Source organism: Papilio machaon, chromosome 2, assembly GCF_912999745.1.
Source record: "Papilio machaon chromosome 2, ilPapMach1.1, whole genome shotgun sequence".
NCBI lineage: Eukaryota > Metazoa > Arthropoda > Insecta > Lepidoptera > Papilionidae > Papilio > Papilio machaon.
In genome coordinates this window covers 4,032,030-4,054,176 of record NC_059987.1, presented here as the reverse complement: position 1 = coordinate 4,054,176, position 22,147 = coordinate 4,032,030, and positions in this window count along the sequence as shown.

Genomic DNA, 22,147 nt, shown 5'->3' with positions numbered 1-22,147 from the left:
TCATCCATTGTCCTGGCTTGATAAATATGCGTCGTTCGCACACTGCACTCTACAAACAATGTAGACGGATCGATCGAACGGAACGGCGGTCGAATCTAAGCATTATTAAACTTAAATAAAATTTATAAAAATGCAGGTACTGTAGTTAAACGTCTAAATTTCTACACTTTGGCTAGTTTCCTGCCATGCCTCTTTGCCGTTGTGAATGATTTAATTTTTTCCAAAAATGAACCTCATTATCATAATCTTGAAAATCCGAACACTAAGTACTTTAAACATTAGTTTGTTCTCATTTTTCAAAGCATTAGCAATTTGCTTTTCTACAAACTGACGGGATTGTTACGACATTATGAACGTTTTATTGGATAGTAACCGCCTTGAAGGTTAGAAACAAAATAATTTTCTACTTTTTTTCCTCTTTTTTCGTGGAAATTTCCGTTTGTAAAGCTAAACTAAATTTATCGTCTGTAGAATTTCATTTTATTTTCTTCAGAAATAACTTAAAGACCACTTTTCTTGCTTCATTGGCCGTGTAATTTAAATCAGCAAAAATATATTTAAGTAATACAAATTTTCTGAAAAAGTTACAAGGATACGAAATAAATATACGAAGTATATTTTATACTACCAGAACATTCACACAAAAAAAAAACATTGTCATAATTTTTCATATAAAATAAGAAAGAGAGTACTTTCAACGGTAGGAAGTCACTGTAAGATTACAGTATTTTAACTCTTAACCACAACGTCAACGAGATAAAAATGTTCTGAAATCGTTCCAGTAGACTACTGTGACATTATTGTCATATGAAACTCTCTCTTAACCGCAAGTGCACGTGCCACTACAATTATACACATATTCGTGTCAGGAGCCGTCGTATTCGATACAATGAGTTGAAGAGAACATGATCCTGTCATGTTCTCTTTAACCAGTGTATCGGATTGCAGTTCAGAAAGGAATAGTTTTTAATTAACATGCTGACAGAGTTACGATTATATTTGTTGTCATAATTACGATGGTTTTTGTTTTACTGTATTTTCATTGTTGAGACTTGTACAACATATTCTCAACCCTATCATCTTCATCTATATCTTAATATATATATTTCTTGTGTGCGTGTGTATGTGACTGAACTCCTCCTAAACGACTGGACCAATTTTGATGAAATTTTTTGTGTGTGTTCGTGGAGATTCGAGAATGGTTTAGATTTACAGTTTGGTCTACTGGAAAATGTTTTTTCAATTAATTTCTTATTTATAAGGAGTTGTTGATTTTGGAATGTTTTACATTAGATCCGGCGGACGGCGCTATCATCGCATTCAATATTATTCTATTTCAATTTTAGTTTGTCCCGACAGATGGTGCTACGATTAATTTGAAAAAAAATTTGTTATTCAATTCATGTGCTGATTAAAATATTAAATGTAATTATTTTTTAAAGAGTTTTGAAGTGTGTATAAATAATTTTGTGAATTCAGATGTTTTTTTAATTAATTTTTATTTGTAAGGAGTTTTTGATTTTGGAATGTTTTACATCAGATTCGACGGATGGCGCTATCATCGCATTCAATATTATTCTATTTTAATTTTAGTTTGTCCCGACAGACAGTGCTACGATCAATTTGAAAAAGTATTTCGTTATTTTGTGTTATAATTGTGTTATTCAAGTGAAGTTGCTAATTAAAATATTTATTGAAAACGGACAGCGTGTTTATTTTACAGAACAGACTGCACTACAACAAGCATTAACGGCTCCAAAAACAACTCTTACTGAATTTTTCAATCTTTGTAATCGACAAGATGTTGTTGGTCAATTCGCAAAAACATTAATGTATACTGATGTTCCTAAATTTTTTACATGGAATAAGCAATCGAAAAATTGGGAACCACGAAAACGAGGGATTCCAGTCACAGGATTCGCCGACATATTTATGACAAATACTTTAGGTCGACTATATACAGTTCATCCTAAGCAACGCGAATGTTTTTTTTTGCGTTTGTTATTGGTTAATGTTCTTGGACCGACATCCTTCCAATATTTACGAAAAGTCAATGGTATTTTATACGACACTTTCTTCGATGCGTGTCGTGAGTTACATTTATTGGAGGATGATAACCATTGGGATCTCACACTTGCAGATGCAGCACTGAGCTCATCTCCACAACAAATTCGTCAATTATTTTCAATAATATTAACAACGTGTTTTCCGTCTGAAGCATCTGCTCTCTGGAACAAATATAAAGACTCAATGAGTGAAGATATTTTGCATCGGATTAGAATTACTAATCAAAATCCTGATATTCAATTCTCCGCAGAAATATACAATGAGGCTTTAATTATGATTGAGGATATTTGTATTGTTATTTCAAACATGCCACTCATCCATTTTGGCATGCCGGCGCCGAACCGCCCAGCAGTAGATATCATCAACAGTGATGTTCAACGTGAACACCAGTTTGATAAGACTTCTTTGGCTACTTTTGTTGCTAATAATGAACAATTGCTTACAGCTGAACAACGAAATGTATATGATCAAATTAACGTATCAATTGCAGCACAACAAGGTGGATTCTTTTTTTTGGATGCACCAGGTGGCACTGGTAAAACCTTTCTCATCTCACTGATACTTGCGCGCATTCGATCACAAAATCATATTGCATTGGCCATTGCTTCATCAGGCATTGCAGCGACGTTACTTGATGGTGGACGGACTGCGCATTCAGCACTTAAGTTACTTAAGTTACCTTTGAATGTTCATACAAATCCCGAAGCAATGTGTAACATAAAGAAGCATTCCGGCATGGCTGAAGTTTTGAGAAAATGCAAAATTATTATTTGGGATGAATGTACAATGGCCCACAAGCATTCGCTTGAAGCTCTCGACAGGTCCCTGAAGGATATCAAAGATAATACTAGGCTTTTCGGTGGTGCTCTACTGCTACTGTCTGGTGATTTCAGGCAAACATTGCCAGTAATTCCACGTGCGACATATGCAGACGAAGTAAACGCATGTTTGAAGGAATCTTATCTATGGCGGAGTGTCAGTAAATTGAGCCTTACTATCAATATGCGCGTTCAACTACAAAATGATCCATTAGCGTCAGGATTCTCTGAACAATTGTTAGACATTGGCAACGGTAAAATTCAACTGTATGAAGATACCCAATTTATTAAATTTCCAGAGAACTTTTGCAACATGGTGGCTACCAAAGATGAATTAATAAATAGTATCTTTCCAGATTTAAGATATAACTATACTAATCATGAATGGCTACGAGAGCGAGCTATTTTAGCTGCAAAAAATTTAGATGTAGACGCCATCAATTTTAAAATACAACAGTCATTGCCTGGTAATGAAATTACATTTAAATCAATTGACACCGTTGTTGATCCTGACGAAGTGGTCAACTATCCAGTAGAATTTTTGAATTCTTTAGATTTACCTGGAATGCCACCACATAATTTGCGACGGAAGATTGGCTCACCTATAATTTTGCTTCGTAATTTAAATGCCCCGAGATTGTGTAATGGCACGCGATTAGTTATAAAAAAAATCATGGGCAACATTATTGAAGCGAATATTTTATCTGGAAAATTCCAAGGTGAAATTGTACTTTTACCGCGGATCCCAATGATTCCTTCAGATTCACCTATACCATTTAAACGCTTACAATTTCCGATCCGTTTGGCATATGCTATGACTATTAATAAGTCACAAGGTCAAACGATGACATTTTGTGGCTTAGATTTAGAAAATCCGTGTTTTTCTCACGGCCAATTGTACGTTGCGTGTTCCAGAGTTGGAAAACCATCGAGTTTGTTTGTTTATACTCCTCATGGACTAACTAAAAATATTGTACATCCAATGGCATTACGATAAATTAAGTTTTTGTAAATTAAAAATAAATAAATATATATGTTATAAAATGTTTTGAGTGCAAGCTTTTTCACCTTTCATTAAAATGAGTTAAAGTTTTCATTTACGATGCTGTTATTTATTTAACAAAGTAATAACTTTTCAATAATAATTTTCATCAAAGCGGTCCAAATTGTTTCAGCTCATTAAAAAAAGTATGAAATTAAAGACGTGTGTACAGGACAACGTCTGTCGGGTCCGCTAGTCTATATATATAAAAGAAAGTCGTGTTAGTTATACTATTTATAACTCAAGAACGGCTGAATGGATTTGACTGAAAATTGGTGGGCAGGTAGCTTAGAACCAGGAAACGGACATAGGATAATTTTTACCACGTTTTCTGTTATTTATTCCGCGCGGACAGAGTCGCGGGTAAAAGCTAGTATTTTATGAAAATAAAAAGACAACAATATATCTCAATATTAGTGTTACAGCAGCAGGATTTCGTGGTTTTGTAAAGTTAATTTTTGATTGCGTATTCTTTATTTAACAAAGAAAAATTTTGGATAACGATCATTGCTTGCTAATTTTAAAAGTGATTGTTTTTTGTAATTAGTCGCATTAGCACGTTTTGATATCATTATTTGTAAGATAATCTATATGTTGCAATGTAATGAGGTTAAATCTGAAAAGTTCTAACTACTAAGATGAGGCCAAGAATCGACGCCATGAAAACATTTTTGTCACTTAAAGTAATTGCACAAATTTTTTGCCCTTGCAGGGTAATGGACCTACGACGGAATAATAAAGAGATAGGAATGACATGCCTTAATGTTTTAGAGCCGGTTAAAGTGAACTAATTATCTCGAAGGAGACGCTTATCAGCATTCTGTTCTTAGAAAACCTCAGTCGCGTCTGCAAATTCTAAGCGTGTTTTATCCCGACGCTCGCTTTAGATTTCTACGCATTTTTTTGTCCGTTATTCCGATGTGCTGAATGTCATGAAGATCTAATTTTATAACATCTCAAGTTGACTTGATATACTTAAAAGTTAATGAGTGCTGTCAAGTAGTTAATGTACTTGTGGTCGTCCATTGGTCGAAATTCGATCATGATTCATATATAAAGTATATATTTTAAGTAAAAATAGCTTTATGCACTCGTTCCCTATTTTAACTTTAACTGTGTCAAATTTAATGTTCATTCGCTCCTTTAATTTCCTTTATAAAAGGTACATAGTTTTTGCTTTGCGTATTATGATATACTAGCTTTTACCCGCGACTCCGTCCGCGCGGAATAAAAAAAAAATAGAAAACGGGGTAAAAATTATCCTATGTCCGTTTCCTGGTTTTAAGCTACCTGCCCACCAATTTTCAGTCAAATCGATTCAGCCGTTCTTGAGTTATAAATAGTGTAACTAACACGACTTTCTTTTAAATATATAGATATAGATAAATTTATATGTCAGCAAACGAGCAACTGGATGAAGTTATCGACGCCTACGGACATCTGCAACACTAGAGGAGGCAGATGCGTTGACCTTGGAGAAATAGGTATGTAATCTTTATCGGTTTAATTAAAAACGTACAATGCATCCGCAATACAACACTGTAACGGAAATACTAAGAATACCGCAAACACAATGCCGCTACATTTCACTGGATAGTTGACGACAAACTTTCCCCTTCAAGTAAATAATAAACTTACATATTACATTAAACACTTTCGCTCTTAACAAGCGATTGGATAAAAAAGCTAAGCATTAGAAACGAAAAGATTTACGAGTAATGATAATAAATTAAATAATAATTAAATGGATAATACTGCAAATCCACTTTTTAAAACTGAAAATATTAATAAAATAAATATCCTTCCATTTGTAGTTACACTATACGTATAACATTTAAACAGATATATGTTCCTCAGAACAATCCCGTTCTCAATATTGGTAAGCCAGCTCAAGTTTCCACTTCTAACGTTCCAACTTTTTACTTGAGTGAAGGAACAATGTAGCAATGAAAGAACAACCCTCTTTGTTCCTATCGCCAAAGTTTAAAAGAAAATGCGAAAAAAATCCTTGGTTTCAATTAATCCGTGCATTTCACACAAGTATCAAGAAATGAAGATCTATATATATACACTACGATCTACTATGATCTATGAAGATCGATATGTACGCTTACTTTAGGAATTTAAACATTTTCGAGTGATTATGAAATATTATATAAGTATATACCTATATAAACACTATGATAAACTTGGTATAACTTTAAAAAATAACGAAGAATGCGAAAAACATTTACGTAGATACCATAAATCCTGGTAATTTTAAAAGTAACTTTGCGAAAGAATCGCGCAGCCAAGAAATTAAGTGATTAATTTTTTGCTGGAAAAGGAAGAGACCCTCTTGAGATAAAGCGGCTGATTTAATGTTATAAAAATATTTAATTCTTTTGACATGCTTTAAGTTTTATATATCTAATCATGGTATTCGAACGATGAATGCTTCATACTCAGTGAAAAATAATTTAGTATATAGCTCTTAAAAATAAAGTACACAACATAACTCAAAACATGTTACCATCTTATTTTTTTCAAGGAAAATCAGAAGGTTGTCACTATGTTCTTGTACAAGTATCAGGACTGTGTAAACTGATGCTAACTATGTCCGGCATACTTGTGGGTGCCTTGACCAAGGCCGGCAGGCAGTGGGCACGCGCCGCGCCACACGCTGCTCGTTGCGACATCGCCTCGCCTTCCCTTCCCTTCCAATGCAACAAAATCTGGTCTCTGCGTACCGGATCATTGAATATTCAACGAAATTTTGTAATGTACCTACAAGACAGCGTAATTGAAGAATTTCCTTGGTTTAGTTTAATTAAATTATTGATTTTTATTCACATCTTATTTTACATAGAAAAAGAACTACATTTGGACATTATATTATAGAAATTGATAAAAATTACTAACAATTTACTACTTTATGTGTATAAGGGCAAAGATGCAAAAAGTACATCTAATTATAGATTACTAGCTGTCGCCCGCGACTCCGTCCGCGCGCAGTTAAAAAATGGGGGGGGGGTTATGAAAAATAGATGTTGGCCGATTCTCAGACCTACTCAATATGTTCAAAAATTTCATGGGAATCGGTCAAGCCGTTTCGGAGTAGTACGGGAACGAAAACTGTGACACGAGAATTTTATATATTAGATACTTGTGACTCCCATCATTTATGTTTTAATGGTACGTATGCTGTTCTGTGTACAATATTACACACTCATAACAGACAATACTAATACCAACATGGTAATAACAAATTAACCAGTCCAGGCAGTGGTTATGTAAAACTGTAGGTGTATTTGATAAGTACGAGGTAGTCGGGAAGCCATTCTCGCAACAAAGGGATGCTCACAGGCGGCAAGCCCTCGCGCTCGCAAGCTGACGCCCGCTGGAGTTTGCACTACTACATGTGTCGAACAATTGAAAACCTACAAACGTTTAATGACTAACGTGACATTAGGTACGAGCACTAAGCTATAATGCTACAGTTTAAATCGTATTATGGAACATAGAGTTAATGACTATTAAGCCTCTTTTGAATTAGCAAAATAGGTAACCGCCGCCAGAAAATGTTAGGAAATATTTCGCTTACTGAAACAAATTAACATCAACGAAGTTGTTCACAGAACTTATGAATTTCAAAACTTTTCCGAGTACAAGTAAAATAAGTTTAGCCAAAATAATATTTCTTAGTAGAACAATGTAAATCTTGACCAAATTGCTCCTACGTCCGTCATTAACATCTAAGAAATCTAGTTCACACGTTCTCAAACGTGGCTCGTAACATTTTCGCCATAATACGTAAACCTGTTCGAGTGTAAAATAGCTTTTTAGATGGTGTTACGTAAGTTGCGGCAATAGGATGTAAGACGGAGCAACCGTCGGACACGCTTCGCCGCTCTCCGCGCCACCCGCCGGTAACTTGACTTAACTACCATGTGGTCGAATATAACGGCTCGGATTCCTGTTAACCCGGGTCATCGCGATGGCCCCGATAAACGTACGAGATACATTATCGAGTGACCTACGAAAATTGATCGGATTGCATTTACCCCAGGTAAAGATACCGTCACGCCCCCCAAAATTACACGGCTCTCTGAACTCCACGGTATTGCCGGTGACCAAACCGCTTATTACGTTGTACATTTTTACTGAATGTAATTTATATAATTGAGATATTATCTCTTTAAGCTTTGCTCTATTCAGATAAATCGCATTAGTACACAAGCTTTGGATTTGCATAGCTTTGATCATTGTAATTTACACCTTTTGTACATAGCTTTTATTTGTTCACATTTTACTTTTCACTTGTTATGATTCAAATATTTCGGATCAAATAATTCTCGGTCCGTTGCACGTTTGCCCCCTTCTCCTATAAAAAAAAAATAGCATTTTAAGTCCACATTTTTATTTTAAAGGTAAAATTAATTAACATCTAAGCTTATCTATTTCAGTGTTTCCGCAATCGTAGAACAATTAATGTGATATAGTGCAAAAAGTAACCTACCAGGATTCAAATCGGAGAAAGTCACTTATTAAAGATATAAACTGCGCATTTCAATAGTCATATGCCTTCAAATCATGAAATATAAATAGGAGAGCGAGTAGAAAAGTGCACCTTTTCCGTGTTTTACTCACAGGTAGGTAGTTTTGAGTTACATCCTGAAGCCTTACAGGCTGACACTCGAACGCGGCATGCGACGGTTGGAGGAAGGGAGCGGGAGAGGGGCAATATTGACTCAAGTGCAAGGTTTCTTTCCCCGTCTGCTATTTGTTTGCACAATAAAGCTCTCTTTAGGGTTCCCTGACTTTAACTGTAACTAGACTTTTAATCCTAATTTTTTCTCAAAAAAATATTTTTACATGAATTATTGTGTTTTAATTTATTCAGAGTAACGCCATTATTAATAGTGTTATATCTGATGTCTCTTGAGATATCCAGATATACCTGGTATTCAAAAAAATTAACATGGACAAAAACCTAAGGAATAGTAATATTTGTGTTAATTAACACCGCTTATACTTATAACACATTTCGCAATTTAAGCCGTTTTTTGTGTTACCCCGATAGGATGAATAAATGCGTGGTAATTTTTTCTGTACGGAACTCCCGTGTCGAGTGACATATTCAAAGGCTGTGCTCGAACTTTGATCTCAATAGAGACGGCACTTTAAAAGAGAAGTGTTACGATCAGTCAATGATGTCATACATTTCCCTACCTGATACAGTCAATACTGTATCTGATAGTTCATTAAAATTGCTATTGAATATTGAAATGATATCTTTTAAATGCAAACTATAATTGAATTTAATAAAAATGAGATGTTACAACAAACCTATCTAAACGATGTTACTTACAAAAGGCTGTAATCATAGAATAGTTTGCGATATAAATACATATTTTGCACAAGTTTTACGACATTAATTGTACCTATAATTACATCATACAAAGCGTATTCGCTCAGGTCAATGGCACCCTCAAAACCAAAGGTAGATATTACATAAGTTCAGCACCATCGATACATCACTTTCTCTTCATAGATACGAGACGTATGCTTCCATTTAGGTCGCGGTCTGCCTTCTCGGTCGGATTGAGTCACGCTTTTGTTTATGTATTCCATTTCAGTACGTTAAGCAACGTATTGATTACATAAAGGTCGCGAATGTAATTAATTTCTTAACCGTAATGATGCAGTCAACTCTAAGAACGCATGCGGTCTTTCCCAGAAGACTTCGTCGATACTCTTTTGTTGAATATTCATACTCATATATCTTTAACCAATTTAAAACCTGTATTAAAAATCGAGTTAATTATCAATTTTGGCATTATTTCTAAAACTAAAAACGAAACTTTTATGTAATATTTCAGCATCATCATTTAGTCAACAAGAAATTGATGACAAAAATCGAATTAAATCTATTTATTATTATAATAGTAAAAAGTATTGAAACAAATTATTGGAGGTTTCAGGAAAATGTTCAAAGTGTAAAGGTCGACAATCAGTCGTGTGCAACAACCTCAAATATTACTTCCAATGTCGTTTCAAATTACTAGGTCAATGTCCTCGCGTGTAGTTAAGTTCAGGCTGTCTTATTCTTGACCAGAGAACACATACAATTAAAATATAATATATATACCGCACTTTTCTCTAAAATTGCAACGTATTAACACTTTCATATTCCAACAAATGCGCATAAGACTGGATAAAAAATACACTTTTAAATTAAGAGTATTGTTAATCACGGCCTTGTAAAGGTGGGTATAGACTAGAGCATTTACATGTAACAGAACAACGAGCCGCTCTATGATATGTTCTTGTGTAAAACCCTTTCACGAACCAGACGTGCTTGGGAAACTGGGATCTGCCTGTATTACCATACGTAAGAACGTAAGATTATATAGAAATGCTTGAGAAAATTCTCTAGTGTGTATTCACCTTTACAATGCTGCCAGTTAAATTGTTATAATAGCTTAAAAACTTTGTTTAGTTTAATAGTAATTTTATTGACATTGTTTTCCTTCGCAGTTATTTACTATGCTATATACTAGCGATGTACTCTATTAACAAGACCATATAACATTACTTTTGTTTCGTTTCATTCGACGTTCACTTAACTAAAATGTTAAGTAAAAGATTAATTTTAAATTATGTTGTAGGAAGGGCAATTAATTATAAACCCATTAACTGCTGTTTCCGATAGCTCTGTAATTGCTGGATCAAGGGCAGCTAACAGTTTTGTAATTAATGGCTTCTATTCCCTACTTAGGTTAGACAAAGCGCCGATTTAATCGAAGTACAGATTCACGGGATTTACGACTATGTTAATAAAACAGATATTATAACTGCTTCTTGAAAATGTAATGTTTCGTGAGCTTTAATTGATTTCTTATTATAGCATTTTGAGATAGCGAATCATATAAAATAATGAATTTAGCGATTAGTAGCCACTTGAATTCGCCAAAATAGCGAAGTGACCGTTGCCCATAGACATCTGCATTTGCAAATGTGTTGCCAACTTTAATCAATAGAGGAGGGGATGGACAGAATGAGGATATTTCCTTTTCTTATGTGCCCTCTCCTCTGCCATATCCCATCCCTTGCTAATAAAAAATAATGCGAAGGGTAAGAGGACTAACATTAGGCCTCCGGTACGCCTCTGTTTGTCGACTCTTATGTTAGTCGACTTTTTATGTTCACTTTGTACTCGATTAACTATAAAACTCGCGGCATTCTATAAAAGCGCAGTTAGTATCTTAATAATGTAACAAAAGAATGCGACCTAGAACACGCATTAAATACCAATAGAGAAAAATCTCAATCGAGCTCTCGTACGTGGGAATTCGTACAGATCTTAAATAACTTTTACACTAGCTGCTTGAGCGGCTTAATTGCCAGCTATATGAATACGTAATTATCTATTTATTCTCGACGCATCTTCCGCTTGGCATCCGTGTTTTTGTTCGCCATTCTTAGCGATGCTATGGCCTATTGTCCTTTGAGAGACACTGCTTAACGAGCACAATATCAAATTCTTTGGGAAGTTTCTATTCGACACAGAACAAAAATGTTTTATCGCAAAATTTGAAAGCATCGCCGTTTATTAATATACAGTTATTACATCGCTTTGATAGAATAAATTTGAATTTTAGCCAACACACTTTGATTCATTGTCAGCAATAACAAACCTGGTAATTTTTAGTTTCTTATTATAAAATAAAACTTACACAATACTTAATGTTATGATAGGTTACTTCGTCTGCACGTAACGTAGTAACATTTTGTTGTTATTTGACAGAAGAAGACAAATATAACAAGCATTTCTCCACTTTAACCTCGGAATTTCACACTTAATTTACTACTGTCAAATAATATTAAAGCCTTGATTTTATATTGTGATAGTAAATATTTTACTGAACAATAAAAATGATCGTCTTATTTCGTTCTATATTCGAATATCGTATGAAATAAAAGTTACTAATTCACTGCGATCCGTCATTGGGGAATGCTGAATGACAGCTTATCCATTAGAGATTTCCTTTTCACCGCTTTCAGAGCGGCTGTGGGTATCAGGAGGCCGACGCTCCGTGTTGGATTTCATTGGAATATCGGTTGCCTTAACATTATTTTCACTACAATTTTCTTCAATAACGATTTCTTATATTAACAGTAATACGACACATTGAAATTAAATTATTTTTACTGCTTTCATCGCGTTTATTTTATTTTATATTTATACATTTTATTAGTTACTAGTATATTACGTAGCTATTGAACAATCGTTACCATATTCTAGTTTAAATATGCCGAAATTAAAAACAAATATTTTGTTGAGTGAACAATTACGTATCCCATCTCTTTGGTAGACAAGTAGTTTGTATTCTACCAAAGAAGTATACTGGCCAGTAAGACCTTTGCTTTTTCAATGTAGAAAAGGATACACGAAAAAAGGGAATAGCGCGGGAATTCGACGAGTTAACAAAGAGATGTAATTGATATAAGATGGAATTGTTGTTTTAAATATGTATATAGTTTTAATATAACATAAGTATTTTAACAACCTAATTAACGCATTTTGGCTGCCGTAGTGAAGTTTTCAATTTTTACACTGTTATCGAAAGAATATTTCAGTAAACGTCACTAATAGATAATAAGTTCAGTTATTGACCTAAATTGCAATTCTTAACACAGTGAGATAGTAGCAACTGATTGATAGCTTATCTACTGATAAGCTGGTTAGTTTAGCATCAAGGTAAATGAATTCTTTTATCCTCCTTTTATTGTGTGTTTCTGCTGCATAAAAATTGTATTAATAAGTAGGGGGTAGACTAAGGAATTAACATGATGTTGTCTTTCTACTAAGTCTAGGAAAAGAGTAAGACGTCCTGCAAAAAGACTTTTCTATCTAGATTTTATTGTTTAATTGTTTAAACAAATCTCAGGTTCATCTTTTTTAACAATGTTAACCACTTAACCTGTAACGGCAAAATAGAGTACGGTGTATTTACATTGTCAATTACCGCACTTGTGGACGTAAATAAAATAAATATATCAAAAAGATCGGACAGTTTCCAAATGCATTGGCGTCATGATAAATGGCGTCACACACGTGCAAGAGGATGAGTGCAACCGCCACACGCAATGGTATGCAAATAGTAACACATGGCGAAGAGAATTTATAACAAAGTACAAAGAAACTTAGCCTAAGCTCATTATGAACCTCTACTAAGATAAAGGATATATTTATTTTAGAAAAAAAAATGTCTAAAGTAGACATATAATTACACTAGAACTAAATAGTGTAATAGACTATTTTTTCCCTCTCAGTGCTATATTAAAAGCTTTAACTGCATCTAAAATCAATGCAAATAAAGCACCGGAACCGCGCGCCCACAGGGGCATGTCAATGCGGCCTAAAACAGTTCAGAAGCTTTACACCCACCACGCGTTGCTCGCAATGTCATAGCGAGCAACACCGCTCGCCCGAGCTTCAGTCGTTAGTCAGCCGGGCACTCGGTTACGTCTCGCTCGAACGCACGCCCGCTTTACAAAGTTATATTCTTCGTCACGCGTTGTGACATTAAGTGATGTGAAACTTGTGACTAAAAGACATAAAGTATAAACAAGTACCTATAAGTTTATTCTACGTTTACTGGACCCAAAAGGCGGGGAAGTTTTTATTTCATCGCTTGCCGACACGCTAATTGCTGTTTACTGTAGGTAAGCAAAGTTTGAATCAGTTGAAAACAATGGACTCATCAACTTTTTGATGGACTAACTAGTTGTTGTCAGCAAAAACTGTTCGGAAATAGATTTTGTTCATAAAGTGGAATTCCAGACGTTCGCTAATTAGCTCATAAGACTTAGCTACTGTGATTTTTTTGTCTTGTACGGATAACAAAAAAGGGATGCTTCGCATATTACGTCTATCGGCTTGCGGCATCCGTCTTGGAACCTGTTCTCGAAATCAGATGTTAGTTTGTTAATATACTTGTTTTATTTATTTTCAATTTACTAAACGTGGTTTTTGTGTTTGGTTCTCGGTATGCTTACATGTTTATATGGAACTTATTTGCTGTAGGTACATCCAATAAGATTTATATTCTTGACTTTACTGTAAGTTATTTTCATCGATTTTAAGTTAAACTTTTGAATAATATTTTCGGCTTTGCTACTTACTACCCACATGTCTATGCCAATTCGTGATTATCTTTCAGGTCAAATAGGAGTCTTGAAACTTTACAACTACTATATCCACAAACATAGAATTTCTTGATACTGTAAATAAACAAATTCTATGTATGATATTTTCGTTTCGTTGACGAATCTGATGGATGGATTGTAATTTTTTTTAATATATTATAAACGGTGTCAAACGATAAAACGGCCACCTGTATTCCCCCAGATGACGCGATCGCTCCCTATAGGCTTTAGCTACCTCGACGGTGGACAAGACGAACAGAAAGAGAATATTTCCCCTTCCTATTAGTCACCTCCTCCATCAAATCTCCTACAATTCCCATCCTTCCATTATAAGAAAAGATGTGAAAGGAAAGAGGACTAAATCTAGGCGTTTTTACGATTGAAGTTTTTACAGTTTTTATACACCTCAATAAGCAAGTAATATCGTCTTATTGGATTATTTCACTTATACGGGTAATAATATTTCATATCATTTGCTTTTAACCAGCATGACGTAACGTACGATAAACAAAACACCCGTATATTGTATAGTAGGGGTTCGTTAGTTTTCCACACGGCCAGTCTCATCGCAATGTTCACCACTAAATTTCCAGGTGCAAATTGAATTAGATGACAAAGTTGTTGCACAACTTGTACCATAGAGTTATTAGGAATCTAGTTTGGTTGTTTGAAATTAGTAGTTCTGACAAAAGCATGTTTATGGAAGACTGTTTTAAGTAGGTTATATGTTTCCAAAAATTAAAAAATATTATGTTTGGAGAACATAGTCTGAAACAGAAAGGCTACTTAATTAAGTTTTTTTTTTAATACCGCGCGGACAGATTCGCGGGCGACAGCTAGTTAGTTATAAATATAAATTATTTACGTATTCAAATCAATATATTATCGTTCATTGAAATTGATTTCTTGTTCCAACGGATACTATGAATTAATTAATTAAGGGCCAGAGCGATCGGTTCTCTTGTATTAATTAAAATTCTGTCTTCGCTCCGGCGATTGGCTTTATGATAACAAATATGTCTGCTACTGCTTGCGACTCATTAAACATAACTAATCTATTAAGTGCTATAAAAAGCTTTTTATCAGAAGCGAAAATAAAATTACTTAAGCACTGTAACATGAATTTATAGACTCATAGACATACCATAGACTTTGAATTTACTTTAGTAAGTAAGTTACCGAACGAATTTGTTCTTCTGTCAGTTTTTAATCAGACTAAACATATTAAAAACCTCACCAAATTGAGTAATAACCGAATTATTGACTGATTATCAGTTACGATAATAGAGGAATGCACTATCATAAATTCTAGACAGTGAATCTATGTACACAATAGCCACCCGTAGTATTATCAAGCAACGCAAATAGTACTTAGGCTACTGACATCATTATATACCCGATAATGTTTACTTACGATATATCACCCTGCCGGCCATTTACCTAGACAGCGGAGGAAATAATAAACATAATAAATTACGTACTACTATCTTCAGAACATAAGATAAGAAGGGGTAATGTCCTGGAGACATCCGCCGCGAATAGCTAGATGTATACTTGGTGTTCTTTACTAAATAATATAAAAATAATCTTAACAACGACATAGAAAACTACCATAATATGAAAAGTTAAAAAAAAAAACACATCATCGTTTCCAAATTATTGTAGATATTGTTTTAAAATTGATAGCACAGCAAAAATACGATAACAAATTGTTACAATAGCACTCTTAAATCAGAAGACCTCTTGTAAAGGACAAGATGACAGTAATGTCTTAAGGGTAACTTTTATAGTTAAGTGCAGTGGGCTTGTCACTTTTTACTTCAGAATTATGCCTGGTTTTCATTATACTAGTACATTTGAACAGTAAAGCTATCCTGGCATGGATTGTTGGTAATGCCTCACTGGTGCAAGTTACTGTTTGAATTATGCCAGTTGTATACCAGCGCTGGTTTTAAGTGATACTGTCCTATTGTACAGGCATTAAGTTCTATCTTCATCTTATCTTCATAACTAGTACATTATGTATTGGATATTAATAATTATTTATATTAAAAAAAGTAATTATTCACAATTATTATAAACCGGTACATAAAAAGGTTGGGTGATCATTACTGTGTAAGTGGTGAAAAAAGGTAGGGTAGATAGACATTATTATAAATAATTTGCCAACTCAACGTAGTCCCGGCCATTTGCTGACCGAGCGGTCGGCCGTTACCTCGGGGAAGGTAAAAGCAAACGTAACCCCTAATAATAACTAATTGCTATCGGCCGGTGTCAGAAACATAAGGGTAGAAATAAAACGGACAAGTCTGCCCCTCCGCTTGTTAAATTCATTCAATCTATGTTTGTGACGTCATTTATACATCATTCATACATTTTTAACACATTTTGTCGATTATACTAGCGATATAGCTAATTAACTGTTACTTTGTATACGAACTCTGTTTTAATTTTAGAACATTTTTACAACTAAGCATATTACAGTACTTTATTATGCCAATATTTTAATATTGTAGCCAACATTATAGTACGAAGAGACGAGAATTGTCAAGTCGAATGAAGTTACGACACAAGAACTGGGCGAAACTGCATACGTAATTTGTGTCGAAACATCACCCTATTTACTAAGGTGTCAGCAAATATATTGCACATGCTAAAATACGTGCGATAAGTATGCATGTACTAGGAATTATGTTTTATTACCTAAGCAGTTATTAATTGTTTAATATGATAGCCACCTCTGTTGATTTAATTTAATAGCTTCTTTACTTTTGTATTAAGGAGATCTCATTTTTTTAGGAATATTTAGAACTTGGTCAGTGCGCAATAACTAGGAGTGTTTCAGTACAAAAATATGTTTATAGAGCTTTGACATAAAGTGTATTTTGGCTTGCGTCATAGTTTGTGAGCACAGAATGTAGGAGCACTGAACTTTGCCGTCAGCCGAGGTTGTCTTCCCCACACCTGAGGTTACACAGCCATTAGTTCGGAGCGTTTATAGTTTCAAGATAGGTTTTTAACATGTGCTTTTGAGTCACGCATCATTTCAAAACTGTTTTTTGTTTTTTAATAGTTCGAGTTCTAACCATGAATAGATTTGAGTTCCACTTAAAATAAAACAAAAATTGACAATAACATTACCTAAAGAAAAAAAACTTTAATAAAAACTCATTAGTTTTCGTAATTGTCTAAAAATAACCGAAGAATATTCGAATATATCTAGACACTTAAATGTTTTTTAAATATTTAAAAAATCAAGTGATTAATCTTGATGATTAAGCTGTTTTAAATAGCTTTTTACGCTAATTATTATGCAATTAATGTTGATTATCTAATTAATCAAGAACGTAAAGTTATAACAAAACCTTAATTATTTCATTTAAATATGAACCCATTAAGTAACTTTAAATTGTCATTTAATAAAACCTGTTCTGTGTACATCGTTACGCATTGTACTGTTCCATTTTAAACGCTTTAACTTATTTTAGCTTAGTCATTGAAGTAATAAGCTGAGAGATGCAACTGTTTTCTAATCTAAAAATATACTGATTGTTTTCTAGCTTTGATGAAAGATATAAATGAAGACTTTTTGTAATTGTCATAAAAATGATCAACAAAAGAATATCACGGTACAAATTCGAAGAAAACAGTGTCTTATACATAACTTAGATACTGCTGTAAAGTTTATACTAATGGGTTGTTTTTGGTCACGTTAGTAAGGTTTTTATGGCGAAGTTTACTCCGTCTTTAGTGACTATTTCGGGTTGATCAACGCCGACCCTCGCGACCCGACTCGAGACGGAACGAATCTCAGCTGTGAATCGGTCGTGAAAATTAACGAATTAGTTCGGCTTGTTAATTAATCTTTTTTTTTACTTAATCTTTGATGTATAACAACATGTCAAAGACTAAAAATCACAAATGAAAGCATATTAACAAGCTCTGATATATAAGGGCTGGAATTTTTACTAACCTGTATGTCATAGAATTGAGTGTTTCACTAGTTATTTTATGTCTTCTAAGTTTATGATAACACTAATAAATAGGATCCAGATAAATAAACATATAATTTAAATTATGGTTAACTTGGTTTAAGCACTCCTCTTTGTAGGCAAATAATAGATTAATATAAAATATATAATTTTATCAGATAGTCTGGTTGATATTTGAAATGGTTTGTACAAAATATTTTCGTCTTTAATATTATTTCGGAAAGTAATCTCATGCTACGTTTAATACGGTTTCAAACGATAAAGTAATTTCATATCACGCTTAGGAAAATGGATATTATTGGATATATATTTTATTGCTTTGTTGAACTCACTAAGGAATAGAAAGTAAATTACTATAGTGATGTGACATAGATTGTATATTACAATTCAATCTTAAGACGGACAAGAATTAAAAACTAAACTCAGCTACCTATTTGTATATAGGTCCTCTACAATTAATAGATCCTATGACGTATGTTGAAATGCAAGTTCAAACAACTTAATAGGCTTTTACACCAGCCATTAGGTATGGTAATGTAGTAGAGAGAGGTAGTTTCTATACTTTCTATTCTATCTAGTCATTGGATTATAAACCTACCTATATGTATAGTAACTATAGATTATTTATTTAAGGACAGTAAATTAAATATAGAAAAAGATCCAATATATGTCATCTTGATATCAATGTCACACCTACTACATATGACCACGATAGCGCCAATAAATTGTAAAAAGTAAAAAAAATCATTATGGTGCGAATTTTCATTTACCTAAATTTCTTACTTTACGGTATTTTATATTGGTTATAATCTATGGTCAGAATTACTTTAGTTACTATTACTTTTATCAAATTGTACGAAAAACTTTAGATGTAAACACACTATCCGTCGCAGAGGCTTACTTAAGCATTTTATTTTCCTTTATATATGCTATGTTCGTAAGTGTAGCTCGTGATGTCAGGGTTTTCCCTGTTACCTGTTTTTAACTCGAATCATTCGACGTAGTTGTTATTTTTATCTTTTATTAAATTTGCATTCGTATGGCAACACATATAGGATTAAAGTTTAAAATTTATCGAAAGAGATTTACTATAAGTATCCTCATTTGTTTGAAAATGATATCGCTTATGAGTCAGTTTTATATTAATAGTGGAATATCGTATTTTTATTTATAAACATGTAACATATAATAATATAAAAAATATAATCAGAAAAAAATAGCAAAATGAGCTTTATTCGTAACTTGCTAATAATTTATCTATTAACGTTTAGCAATAAATGTGAGCGTCCATTCAAAATTTTAGTTTATGTTGACATTTCAACATAAAAACGTGGCTTTTAAAAATCATAATTATAAAATATGGAAACAAATTTTATTCAGTTACTAGTCCTAAGCATTGATACTTAGCAGTATAAGTACCATCCTCTCATAAACTTTGAAGTACAATTAGTGACATGAGTTCACAAAAAGCGAGTACAGGAGTGAGCTATAAAAATTAAATAGCTGTAGTTAGCAGGGTAGTACCAAAGCCCCATTACAGTGAGAAGGGGAGGGACTACACGGGTACTAGTCTCGCGGAGGACCGTTGACAGTCGCCGAGACTCGTTATGGGATTTTTACACTAATTACAGACCTCTCTTATTTCCCACGCCAGTACTTTGCTCCGTAGTAAACTAAGCTTAAGTGTGATGAAACGAGTTTTTTGAAGCTTGACCCATAATTTTTTATTTTATTTTTTAAATAAAAACATCACGAGTCTTGATTGTTGAAGGAATAAAAATGTCAATAGGTCCTTTATGGTGAGGGTTTAAGAACTTTTTCCGTTGCCGTAAAAATAACGCTAAAAGTTCTTTTTCTTTTTTGTTGTAAAATTATGTTCTGTTTTTATATTTGTTTTCGTGGTAAGAATTTATGTCTGTAAAATATTTATGTGGTGACTTTACGCTGATAGATGACCTTACTTTTTAAATACATTTATGAAATACCAACCTCCTGACTTAATTCTTATGACCTGATTGTAAATTGTACAAAATACTAATTCATGTAAAGAAGAAGATTAAAGCCAGTATGTTTTTTATACAGGTATTTATTATTACTATTGTTGAAAGTAATTTATTGTATTGAAGAATTCTCAAGAGTAATATTCCAGTTTTAATTTTCGAATTCTCGGCTTCTCAGATTAGAAAATTACCTTCTCAGATTCGAAATTACCAGCAAATTACCGTATAATTTGTAATATTAGGCGTGACGTTTTTATTAAATATCTAATATTTTGATTTTGAATTTTTACCTTTTTTGTTTTTATTTACCTTGTATTTAACCTTTACCTTTATATAACTTCTAAACTCTTAACGGACAAAAAGATTTTCATTTATGAATATTTCAAGAAATCTCTGCTTCCAGATTAATGTCTTATTTGTCCTGTCACTAAGTATTGATGATTAAGCTAAAGTTTGTATTTTTTTTACTACAACATTGTTTTAATAATATAAATTAACAGCCAATAGATACTGAAGTTTATCACGCTGTCTATAAAATCTGAACATAATAACATTCCGTCGACCATATTGGAAAATGTATTTGAATATAATGCAGTACTATTCCCACACGTATGAACATACAGTATGTTGAAGCAATGCATCTGAATACGTATTATTAATAAACAATTTAACCTTGAAAGGTCAAGGACCTTTGTACGTTTATTTCGTCATCGACGGCGTGCGGTTTTCTCGGAGCGTTGCGTGAGCATTCTCAGGACGGTCGTAAAACTTAAAAGTTTCTGACTTCGGCACGGAGACAGTCCATTTGTTACCAAACATATATATACGTAAGTCTTGCCGTTACGTAAGTACAGATTCAAACATCTTTGTTCTTCTTTTAACTAAGTTATTATTTAAGGAAATCAGTTTCCAGTCGTAAATTTTCCAAATCCGTTGAATAATCTAAGATCATTCTGATCCTTTTAAAATCTCAATGATATATTTTAAAACTTGATTACATAAATAACTTATTAAGTGCTTGTTCGAGCGCATAACAGGTGTCAAAACAAATTCAGGGCAGATGTTCCAAACTATTTGATGGTAACGTTTGTTCCATGACGTCATTCGGAATAACGGTTTAGATCTATATCTCTGACTAACTCAAATATGCATGCACATTGTAATATTAATAATTATATATTGTAATATATATATTACTTGTTCATTAATGTTTTTAAATAAAATTCCAGAACTATTCTACGTGCGTTTAGATATTAGAGATTTTAAATGATCTTTATGTTTATACTAGTTAGTAGTATTCAATAAACGGTTTGGTTTTGCTTATTTGTATAAACACGGATATTATTTCTATAATATTCCAGACGTTTATGTGTTTTTAAACACGCGTTTAACTGTAACGTATCACGAAATTTTAAATTTTTTTATTATCTATTTAACTAGCTTCAGTTATAGCGATTACATAAAAATAGTCATTGTTATCGTTCTAAAAGAAGTATAACTTCATTAACTAAGTTTGTACTAGCGTTAGCTCGTAACGGAAGAATAAGCTGAGTCTATACTAGTAATCAGATTCCTGGGCATTTCCCCGGCTCTCCCGGATGTCGTCCGCTCACTCGACGAGTAAACGCAATCAACCTTAACTTCGCCCATCCACTTTCCTTTTATATTTCCCTCGGAAAAATATTACAAGTTATCAGGTCAGATGACATGAAAGTATCGAGCTTGATGAGGTCCTCTGTTTTAATGAGATATTAAATAATAATAAAAGTGCCTATTTGGAGCAAAATCTCACTGAAATGAAAAATTATTTGATAATTAATTTAAAAATATAAAATTCTTTAAGTTGTAATAATATGAAGATGAAAATATTTTTTCCCGTTCTTAAAAATAGATACTGTTATAATTGATATACTTGATAAGTACAAGATTTGACTTCAGTGGTTTCAATAAGACATGGGTTAAATAACCAAAATTATCTGAGCGCTAAAATTAGTTACTTCATTGACCTGTGGCACGATTCCTCAACTTAATTTT